At 42.3% G+C, this 12,085-nt stretch overlaps 1 pseudogene; it reads left to right on the top strand.

Annotated features, from left to right (window-relative positions):
* The first annotated feature begins 773 nt into the window (after window positions 1-773).
* Window positions 774-2,109, top strand: LOC103297204 (nuclear prelamin A recognition factor-like; annotated as a pseudogene).
* Window positions 2,110-12,085: the final 9,976 nt, after the last annotated feature.

The following is a 12,085-nucleotide window of genomic DNA, read 5'->3' as shown; positions in this document are numbered from 1 at the left end:
AAAACCATACATGAGGATGTTTATTAAGCACTCTGTATGAAAGTGAAAATGTTGAAATAATGTATCTGTGGCTTATAATGAATGAACTAGATCTATCTGTATCAACACATACAGTTTAAAAAACAATCTTAAGCAGTAACAGAAGTTTGCAAGAAGATACATGCAGCAGATTCTATTTATATTTATATAAAGAGCCAGGGTCCATAACGACCAAACAGATGACTGGTCCATCATCCCCTGGTCCTCAGGCTCCATTGATTAGAGGATGGCTAATGGGGGAACCAGGGTCCCTCAGGCTCCAATGAATCCGTGGCAGCAGTGACTGGTGAGCGGGCTGAAGGCAGACCGCTTGGTCCCTCCCCCAGCCCGCAGGCTCCCATTGATCAGGGGATGGCTAACAGGGAACCGGAGTGAGTGGCATGGGGACTGGTGAGCAGCTAGAAGGCAGGCCTCTTGGTCCCTCCTCCTGGCCCTCAGACTCCAATCAATCGGTGGTGAAGGCGGGGCGGAACTGGGTTCAATAGTAGTCCTGTAGGTTCAATCTCCAGAGGACAGGCCAGGCACCAATGGACCAGTGTCTCTGGCACGATCCTGATAGCACTGCTGGCCTCCTGGAACTCGGCCTCAGGCACTGCGGCCGCTTCCTCTCCCTAGACGCTCCACAAGGAAGAAAGGATACTGCCAGCAGCACCAGGGGTGACCAGCAGTGACTGACTGCTCTCCCTGTGCTTTTTCCAGGTCACTGGAGCTGGCCCCCTCTTGCCTTGCTCCAGATGAAGTGTGATCACTGCACACGGAAGGAATGTAGTAAACAAACAAACAAACAAACAAACAAAAATGACCAAGAGAATGCTGCAGTCAACGTCCGGAGTCCGGCTCAGGAGAACAGAGGGAAGTGAGAATTCCATAAGTTGGCCGATGCCAAGATATTTCTGAGTGACTGCCTGGCGTGTGACAGTTGTGTGACTGCAGAGGAAGGAGTTCAAGTTTCTCAACAGAACACCAAGGACTTCTTCTGTGTTCTGAACCTTAAAATGTGATACCTCACAGCACAAGGTGCTGGCAGTGTCCATGTGTCCTTAGTCTCTGCCTTATTTTGCTGCTAAATTCAGCCTCAGTGTCACTGATGCATCCAGAAGATTCTATGGCTTTCTCTAAAGCCTTGGGGCGCACTGTCTTTGACATGAAGATAGCTGCGGACTTCAGCATCCTGGAGAGTCAGAAGGAATTTGTGCTCATTGGTACTGCCAGCACCATGAGGAAGAGCCCCGGCTACCCATGCTGACCTCCACCTGCCCCGGCTGGGTCCAATATGCAGAGTGTGTGCTGGGTCACCCCATCACCCCCCACCTCTGCATGGCCACGTCTCTCCCCAGCAGATCATGGGCTCTCTGGTGAAGGATTATTTCACCAGACAGCAGAACCTGTCCCCATACAAGATTTTCCACGTCATTGTGGCCCCGTGTTATGACAAGAAACTGGAGGCCCTTTGAGAAGATGTTCCCACAGCTTTACATAGTTCCCAGGGTGCTAACTGCATGTTAACCTCAGGTGAAATTGTCCAGATAATGGAGTAAAGTGACCTTGCCTCGAATGACGCCGCCGTGGACACTCTGGAAACATGAAGGAGAAGGAGGTGAGGCTCCATGAGGGTGCCAGATCCAACGGGTACCTGGCACACATCTTCAGGCACATGGCCAAGGAGCTGTTCAACGAGGACGTGGGAATGCTCACCTCACCTACCGCACCCTGAGGAACAAAGAATTCCAGGAGGTCACCCTTGAAAGGGATGGAGAGGTTCTGCTACGCTTTGAGGCTGCTTACGGCTTTCGGAACATCCAGAAGTGGTCCTGAAGCTGTAGAGGCAAGTTCCCTTGGCACTTCGTGGAGGTCCTGGCCTGTGCCAGGGATGCCTAAGAGGCAGGGGTCAGGCCCAGGTGGACAACGGGTGTGCAGACAGGGCACTGCTGCGGCAGATGGAAGGCATCTACGTTGCCATCCCGGTGTGGCCACCGGAGACCAGCGCCCATGTGCAGGAGCTGTACCAGGAGTGGCTGGGGCGGGGGGAGCGACTCCCCCTGGGCCCAGGTGGCCCTGCACACCACCTAGCAGGGCTCAGGGCAGCCTCCCAGGACATCAAGTGGTAAAGGTCCAGCAGACGCCCAGCCTGCAGGCTGCCTGAAGAGGGGTGTCAGATACGTGAAGGAAAAGCTTAGCATCTCTGTCATCGCTTTGGTTTTCAGAATTCCCTGCTCCCCATCTGTTGGCTCCCTCCCTCTGAGTGGCGCTGTCATTCTCACATGGGTACAACTGGAATATTGTATCTTGAGAGGATTGCCCCAATGTACTCATCCTTTTACCCAATGATGAAAAAATCCCAAAAAACAAGAATGGAGACAGACTACTGTCCTTTAGGCTTAAAAAAGCCCCAGAAGTGTCCTGCGAAGAGCTGAGACTTGGTTCTGTGCACGTGCCTCAGAGAGCCTGGGTGAGGAAATGGCCGGGTTTGGCCCTGACTTTATCCACTTAAGTTACTCTTGAAGGTGTCTTTGCCACAATGTGAATAAACTGCCACCTTTTGGAATAGGGGCTCATACGAAAGTCTGCATTCCCAACTTTTCTTGAAACAGATCTATGTTCTGCAGCTGTGGCCACCGTCCTGAGATCAGGCCCTGTTGACCAGGTCCTGTCGCTGAGTATCAGGGGCACTGGGGTGGAGGGATGCCCCCCCCTGTGCCATTTTACATTCAGGGATTGAGCTGAACTCACTTTGGGGTAGGCCTGGCAAGGGTGACAGGTGTCACAGATGGAAGGGTGGAGAATGGAGAGGCAGACACCTTGCTCGGTCCCTCCCTGGGTGGGGTCAGGCAGACGAAGACCGGCCAGCCTGCCCCACAATTGGGTGAGATAGTGTCCTCTGTGTCCACCTCTTACCCCATGGGCCCGGCCACTCCCCTCAGCTCTGGGCAGCCCTCTGCGTTCCATGACAGTGCACTCTGCCCTCACATGCTGCTCGCCCTAAGTGAGAAGGAAGAGAGCAGTTGGCCAACAGACAACTACACAGAAAGATAGGGCTCATGGCTGGTGAGCACAGTGGCAGTGGCGGGAGCTTCTTCTGCCTCCGTGGCAGCACTAAGGAGCAGTGAGCTGAGTGGTAAGGAGCAGTGAGCAGGCGGGCGGTAAGGAGCAAGGGTTCCCGGACTGCGAGAGGGATTTCCAACTGTTGGCTTAGGCATGTAGACATCCCCTGAGGGTTCCTGGATTGCAAGAGGGTGCAGGCCAGGCTGAGGGACCCCCCACCTCAGTGCATGAATTTTGTGCACTGGGCCTCTAGTGTGTGTGTTTGTGTGTGTGTGCGTATTTTAAATATATACAAACAATGCTACACATTATTTATGGACATACATTGTTATAGTAAATGTATAAAACCAAGCAGCTGATGAATAAACATCAACGTTAGAAAAATAGTTCTCTCTGGGGAGGGGAGAGGGAGAAAGAAGGGTTGGAAGTGAGGTTGTACCTGTAGTAGTAATGTTTTACCTTTTTTAATCTTTTGTTATTTCTTTTTTTAGAGCTCCATAAGATAAAGTATTTATATCTGTTTTATGTTAGTGGTAGGCACAGAGGTAGGTGTATGCTATATTATTTTTTATAATTTGTGTGCCTGAATTCGTTCATATTTACAATTTTGCTAAAAAGAGGAATATTTGATATGCACTCATTAATCACTACAATATATGACTGCCATTTTGAGGGCCATGATTGACAATAAAGATTTAAGTCTTTGCATACTATAAAATGCACCCTTTTAAATTTTGCAGTTTGGCCCAGCTCGTATGGCTCAGTGGTTGAGCATTGAACTATGAACCAGGAGGTCATGGTTCAATTCCTGGTTAGGGCACATGTCCTGGTAGGGGATGTGCAGGAGGCAGCCTATTGATGTTTCCTTCTCACATCAATGTCTCTCTCTGTCTCTCTCTCTGTCTCTCTCTGTCTCTCTGTCTCTGTCTCTCTCTGTCTCTGTCTCTCTGTCTCTGTCTCTCTCTCTCCTCCCCCTTCCTCTTTCTCTAAAAATCAATAAAAAATCTTTAAATTTTACAGTTGGATGAGTTCTGACAAAATATACACCCATGACACCATCACCACAATAAAAATGTAGAACATGGACATCACTCCAAAAGTTCCCTCATGCACTTTTGCAGTCAATCCCACCACCTCTGGCCCCAGGCAATCACATATCTGCTTTATGTCACTATGAATTAGTTTTACCTTTTATAGCAAGGATATAAGTGAATCATACATTAGGTTCAATTTTGTGTTTGGCTTCTTTTGTTCAGCATAAGAATTTTGAGATCAATATATGTAATAAGTGCATCAGTAGTATGTCCCTTTGTATTGCTGACTAGTATTTCACTGTATGGATACACACTATTTGTTTATTCATCTACTGTTAGACATTAAAGTTGTTTCCTGTTTTTGGCCATCTATACTAATAAAAGGGTAATATGCTAATTAGACCGGGAGACCTTCTGGGAGACCTTCTGGAAGTCCTTCCAGACAAAGCCATGGTGGTGGGGCTGAGGCAGAAGCAGTTAGGGGCGATCAGTCCAGGGGGGGAGGGCAGTTGGGGGTGAGCAGGCTGGTGGGGGGCAGTTAGGGGTGATCAAGCCAGCGAGGGGGGCAGTTGGGGGCAAAAAGGCTGGCGGGGTGGGCAGTTGAGGGAGAGCAGGCTGGCAGGCAGAGTAATTTGGGGCGATCAGGCAAGCAGGCAGGTGAGTGGTTAGGAGACAGTGGTCCCAGATTGTGAGAAGGATGTCCAATATCCCCTGAGGGGTCCCAGATTGAAGAGGGTGCAGGCCGGGTTGAGGGACACCCACCCCATGCATGAATTTCATATACCGGCCCACTAGTTATCAATAAAACTACTAGGAACATTCATAGGTAAGGCTTTTTTGTGGACACTGGTTTTTATTTCTCTTAAGTAGCCAGGAGTGGGGTTTCTGAGACATATGGAAAGTGTATGTTTAACTTTACCAGATGCTATCAAAATTTTTCCAAAGTGCTTGTACCATTTTACATTTTCTACCAGCAGTATATGAGAGTTCTAGTTGATCTACATGCTTACCAACACTGGGTATTATCAGTCTTTTTAGTTTTAGCCATTGAAGTAGGTAAGTAATGGTATCTCATTGTGGTTTAATTTGCATTTTGCTAATGACTAACACTATTGAGCATCTTTTTACATGCCTATTGGCCATTCCTATATGTTACTTGTTAAATATTTGTTTATATCTGTTGTCTATGAAAAAAAATTAGATTGTTTTCTTATTATTGAATTGCAAGAGTTCTTTATATATTTTAGATAGAAGTCTTATATCAAGTATTTGGATTGTGAATATCATTTTGAGTTTATTATTGGCATGAAGTAAGGTTTGAGGTTCGTTTTACATTGTGTAGATACCCAATTGATCCAGTACATGATTGGACTGTGCTTGGAGTCTGCTCTACTTCTGGACTTCCTATTATGTGAAAGAATAAATAATAACTGTCATTAATTTAAGCCAAAAAGGTATCTGTATCAATCACCTCCCTGTTTTCTCAATAACATTTCCATTCATAAAAGCAGGAGAAGGCATAGGGGAAATTACCTAAGTGTAATAAAACACCACACACACACACACACACACACACACACACACACACACACAGAAAGATTCTCATTCCTGTTTACCAGAAAGCAAAGACATACAGCATTATTATAGTTACTCAGCAACCAGTGACAAAATTAGTTTAAATCAAAATTGTCTAATGCTTCTTCTTTCATCTCTGGTTCATTTTACCCTGCTAATTCTAGTTATCTTTTCAATTATGTAATCTAAGCCATCATATCTCCTTCTGGGTGCTCCATAATCACCTCTTTTCTGGTGGTTTCTCTCCTAAGTTCCTCCTACCTGACTAATTTTTTGCAACGTTGCTTTCCCTAAATTGTTCCTAACCTCATATGTTCATTACACCTTGTTCTCAACCCCTTTATGGCCCAGACTCTTCTGGCTGGCTCTCAAGGCCCCATATAATTTAACTATTTTGCTAATAGGATGGTGTCCTCTCTTTATCACAAATGCCTGTATTAATCCCTGTCACTGCACTTTTTGTTCACGCAGTTCTCCTTGTCTTTCTTCACATGCCATCTCCTTTACAAAGACTTCATTGATGTCTCTAGCCTGACCACTCTACTTTAATTGTGAATTCTTATCACATTTTTTCACTCAGCAGCTACATTTTCGTATTTTGTTTGCTATTATTGACTGTGTACATCTTGTCTCCCCAAAATGTATTAGTGGCTGTGAGTGCAAAGACTATATCCTATATCCTCTGCCCCCTGTGATGCTAAATAAATGCTTCCTGGCTTATTTTAGCATTTTTTCACTGATCAAAGTAAATGTCAACTTAAAATAAAAAGATGCCTTTTACTTTTAGAATTGCCTTATCATTTCATTTCATCTGTTGGCATTGATGCCTTTGTTTTCCTGGAAGAGGAAGGACTTCCGTGGAAAGACAACTATGGCAACTCCACCCAATTTCTCCATTCTCTTCATGGGTAGGAAGTGAATGGGAAGCCAATATACCTTAATTCCATGCTAGAAGTGTTTTTTTCTTTCTTTTTTTCTTTTTTTTTTTTTTTTTTCGTGCTAGAAGTTTGTCTCTAATTCCAGAGACAGATAGCTGGAGAGTGAATATTCTCTTTCTCAGACATCAGGAAAAGGCAAGAAACTGGTCCTCTAATTTAAACCATGGTTGCTCTGGCAAAGACAAAGACCACTCTCTTCAAAGGACTTTTTCCTGGCTGCAGTGGTTGCTGTTTTCTGACTTAAACTGAGTGAAGGAAGAAACTTCATTGGGAAGACGTTTTTAAAATTATTACTTTTAAAAAATTGAGGGTGGGAACAGCCAGGGAGAGGTAAATGGGGGGAGGGGGAGAAGGGAGACATCAGTAATACTTTAAACAATAAAGAATTTTAAAAAACTGAACTTATTGGGGTGACATTGGTTAATAAAATTATATACTTTTCAGGGGTGCCATTCTATAATACATCTATATATTGTATTGTGTGTTCATCACCCCAAGTCAAGTTTCCTTCCAACATAATTTACCCCCCCTTTACTCTCTTCTACCTCCCACTAACCACCCCCCTTTCTTTTGGTAATCACCATACTGTTGTCTGTATCCATAAATCTTTCTTTTTCATTCTTTGTTTAATTCCTTCACCCTTCTCATCCAGCTTAAGGGGCACATAGAAAATACATGAGGGAAAAGGTATGTAAGGAAACACAACACTACTTCACTTTTTCTATTCCCATGATCAATGGAAGAGGCTCTCACTGCACTCTCAGCACCCAGTTGAGCTAGTAAGGATAGCACACACCAGGGGCCTCCTCATACATCCATGTGGAGCTTGAAAGAGAATGATACTTAGTTCTACATACTTGGCCCCATATACATGTACACATGATCAATCTCTTTAACCTTGCCTTTCCCTAACCTTGTTCATTAAAATTTTAGTCTGATGTCATCAGTGATTTCATCTACGCTGTCTGTCTCCCAGAGAAACTGACTCTTGGGTTCCAACCTTGCTGGTGAGGAATTTTAGCTGTGCGTTGACATAACACATAAGCTTGGTAGACCAGGAATCACCTGTGATTTTCAATAGTAATTATAACAAACTTTCAATGATATTAAATTCAGTTTTAACATATGTGGAGTCTCACTCTTTGAAGGAAAAAAAGGCTATAAATACAATGTTTTCAAATGAAAGTAGTGATTAGTATTTGACTGTCATTCACTTTGTTCTGCTCTGTGGATTACTTCAGTTAGAATTTCTGGTGCTGCAGAAAACCAGTTGAGAAAATAACTATTTGTGAGCAATTTCAGGTTTACTAACCATTTTGTAGTCTTCTGCTTTAATTTCTTTTCCATTAGTACATGCTCAAGTGTAGTGAAAAGAAGGAGCACTAAGCTGGGAGTGGGAGATTGAGAATGTTTCAGCTCTGCTAGTCTCTCACTGTACGACCAGGGTCAGGTCATTTTCCTCTCTATGGGGCTCAGTTTTCTCATTTGTAAAAAGGGGGGCTTGAACTGGAGGACCCCTCCAGCTTTGGTATTTTGTGATTCCAATCAAATATGCTATTTTCATAGATATTTTTAGAGAAAACTGAATTGGTAACACTGGCAATAGCATGTTGTTTTTTTTTAAATCATTCTTTCCTTTCAATAATAAGCTTCAGAGATGGGATTTCAAAATTAGAATTTCCTACATGCTGCAGCCATAATGATAGAACCACCACACGAGAACTATCAGAGTTAATATTCTTTTTTTATAGATAGAGAAGCAAATGACATTTGAAGATATTTTTGCTGTTTCTCTGTGGGTTCTTTATCCAGAGGTGTTTATATAACTGATATAGCTTAGTGATAAAAAAGTGGAAATGTAATGAGTGAAGGAAAATAAAGTCCCCTCCTTTTATGCTTGTCCCAACCCATCTTGGTGATTGTTCTCAGGGAAGCCACTTGTATTTTACTATTGGGGGCATTAGTGTATGTGCTGGCACTCATTCACTGCTAATAGGGGCTGCTAATAGCATTCCCATCCCCTGTCAGGGCTGTCACAATTGATTTTTTTTTTTAGTTTCTGTGAGTTCCATCAAGTTTAACAGCTGAAAATCAAGCCCATTACGAAGCTTCCTAAGTATTTCAGAGTGAGCTAATTTTTTTCAAGGCCAGGCTTGGACACATAATCGGGTGAAGGTACTCTAGAAATGGATAAAATAAGAACCAAGGACTTTAATATTCCTGGAACTTTGCAAGGAGGGAGAAAGTTGAAAAGTAAATGGATGCCCCAAATGATGGCAAAATTGCCTGATGACCTCAAGTACTCCTCCAAATTCCATGCAACTTTTTAATATACTGACATGTACATAAAAGTAAGTTAAGAATAGTGAGACACCTATATGATCAATTAATATTTGACATAGGAGGCAAGAACATACAGTCTATTCAATGAATAGTGTTGAGAAAGTTAGACAGATACATACCAAAAATGAAATTAGACCACCTTCTTACACCATATACAAGAATAAACTCAAAATGGATTAAAGACTTAGTGTTAGACTCAAAACCATAAAAATCCTAGAAGAAAATATAGGCAGTAAAATCTTGGACATTTCTGAGAGCAGTATTTTTCCTGATATATATCCTTGGGCAAGGGAAACAAAAGAGAAAATAAACAAATGGAATTACATCAAACTAAACAGTTTTTGCAGAGCAAAGGAAACCATCAAGAAAAGGAAAAGACAACCTACTAAATGGGAGGCTATACACTGATTGGCCAGGTCATTATGATTTCTGAACGCATAATAATCTGGCCACTCAGTGTATATCCTATATAATAAAAGGCTAATATGCAAATTGTACCCTCGACCAGGAGTTTGACCAGCAGGCAGGCTGGCCAACCATCCATGTGCCCTCCACCTGGCCAGGCTGGCCGGACCCCACCCATGAATGAATTCATGCACCGGGCCGTGTGTGTGTGTATGTGTGTGTGTGTGTGTGTGTGTGTGTGTGTGTGTGTGTGTATCTATATATCTATCTATATATATATCTATATCTATGTCTATCTATCTATATCTATGTCTCTCTCTCTCTCTCTCTCTCTCTCTCCCTCTCTCTCTCTCTCTCTCTCTCTCTCTCTCTCTCTCTCTATATATATATATATATATATATATATATATATATATATATATACTGAGTGGCCAGATTATTATGCATTCAGAGATCATAATAATCTGGCCACTCAGTGTATTTGCCAATGACACATCCAGTAAAGGGTTAGTATCCAAAATTTATAAAGAACTCATACAACTCAACACCAAACAAAAAAACAAATAATTCAACTAAAAAGTGGGCAGAGGATCTGAATAGATAGTTCTTCAACTGAAAGACAAGTATCACATGATCGCACTCACATGAGGAATCTAAGTTAACAAAATAAAACCGATTAACAGAGTGGATCCAGAGACATGGAAGCATGGAACAGAGTGTGGAATCTCAGAGGGAAGGCAGGGGAGGGTGGGTGGGTGGGACGTAATCAACCAAAGATCTTGTATGCATATATGCATAACCCATGGACACAGACAATAGGGTGCTGAAGGCCTGGAACAGAGGTGGGGTTAAGGGGCGGGCTGGAGGGGGTCAATGGGGGGAAAAGGGGACACATGTAATGCTTTCAACAATAATTATTTTTTAAGAAGTGGTCAGAGGATCTGAATAGATACTTCTCAAAAGAGGACATACAGTTGGCCAATGAAAAGAAGTTCAATGTCACAAATCATCAGAGTTCACAAATCCACAATGAGATATTACCTCACACTTGTCAGAATGGCAATCATCAATAAATCAACAAACAACAAGTGTTGGCAAAGATATGGAAAAAAGGGAACCCTTGTGCACTGTTGGTGGGAATGCAGATTGGTACAGATGCTATGGAAGCCAGTTTGGAGGTTTCTAAAAAAATAAAAAAGTGGAACTGCCATGTGATCCAATGATTCCACTTCTGGATATGTATTTGAAGAAACCCAAAACACTAATTCAAAAGAATATATCCACCCTATGTTCATTGCAATGTTATTTATAATAGGCAAACTATGTAAGCAATCCATCAATAGACAAGTTGTATAAAAAAGTGGTAGTATAGCCTGGCTGGCATGGCTCAGTGGTTGAGCATCGACCTATGAACCAGGAGGTCACAGTTTGATTCCTGGCAGGGCACATGCCCCGGTTTCAGACTCAATTCCCAGTGTAGGGTGTGCAGGAAGCAGCTGATCAATGATTCCCTCTTATCATTGATGTTTCTATCTTTCTCTTCCTCTTCCTTCTTCTCTGAAATCAATAAAAATATGTATTTTTTAAAAAGTGGTTACACACACACACACACACACACACACACACACACACACACACTGAGTGGCCAGATTATTATGATCTCTGAATGCATAATAATCTGGCCACTCAGTGTATATATATAATGGACTATTACTCAACCATAAAAAGGAATGAAATCTTACCATTTGCAATAGCATGAATGGACCCAGAGGGTAAATAAGTCAGAGAAAGACGAATACCATATGATTTCACTTACGTTTAATCAATGCCTAGAATAGTTGTCAGCAGGTAGTAGGTGTTCATAAATATTTGCCAAATGAACAAATGAATAAATAAATGAATGGATTAGATATATGTACATGGTTATACTAAAAAATAAACAGTGGTTAAACCATGCATTGGAAGTACAGATAAAGTTTTGCCTTTGGGCGTGGTATGAAATGGAGTGGATATGAAGGTTATAAAATTGGAAATAAAAATTTGAGTCATAAATCAATAGTTTTCTCTGATTTACCTTTCGATTCTTTACTCAATTATCTCTTACTTAACTCTAAGTTCTTTGCAGGCTTGATGATGGCTTCTAATCTAGCACCGAAAAAAAATCAAAGAACAAAAAGGAGAGTTTTAATCTGAAAACAGATGATCTCCAGGGAGAGAAGGGCTAGATGGCTGCGTGGCCTGAAAGATTAAGATGGAAACCCTAAATTGTAGGCTTAGAACCTATGGTACTCTACAAGCTAATACTTTTTTTGGTTCTACACTTAAATATTCTTTTACAAAATTTTTCTGATTTTAATACTAATGCATATTCAATATAAAACACTTGGAAAACAGCAATACAGAAAAAAGCCCTCTCTTCCTAACCATCTGGAGACAGCCACTGCTAACAATTTTGTATTGGCTGTTTCATATCACACGTGTCCAAATATACATATTGCATACTAGTACATTTACATATTTTATTTTATTAAATTTTTAATTTATTTTTTATTTTTTTATTTTTTTTAAATTTTTTCATTGATCAAGATGTCACACACCTGCCCTCATCCCCCCATTCCCATCCCCCACCCCTCCCCACGGATGCCCCCACCCCCCCGCTGTCCCCAACCATTGGTTAGGCTTGTATGCATGCACACAAGTCCTTTGGTT

The sequence above is a fragment of the Eptesicus fuscus genome, chromosome 1 (genome assembly GCF_027574615.1).
Source record: "Eptesicus fuscus isolate TK198812 chromosome 1, DD_ASM_mEF_20220401, whole genome shotgun sequence".
NCBI lineage: Eukaryota > Metazoa > Chordata > Mammalia > Chiroptera > Vespertilionidae > Eptesicus > Eptesicus fuscus.
Note: the sequence above shows the minus strand (reverse complement) of the source record. Positions and strands in the feature narration are given on the sequence as shown.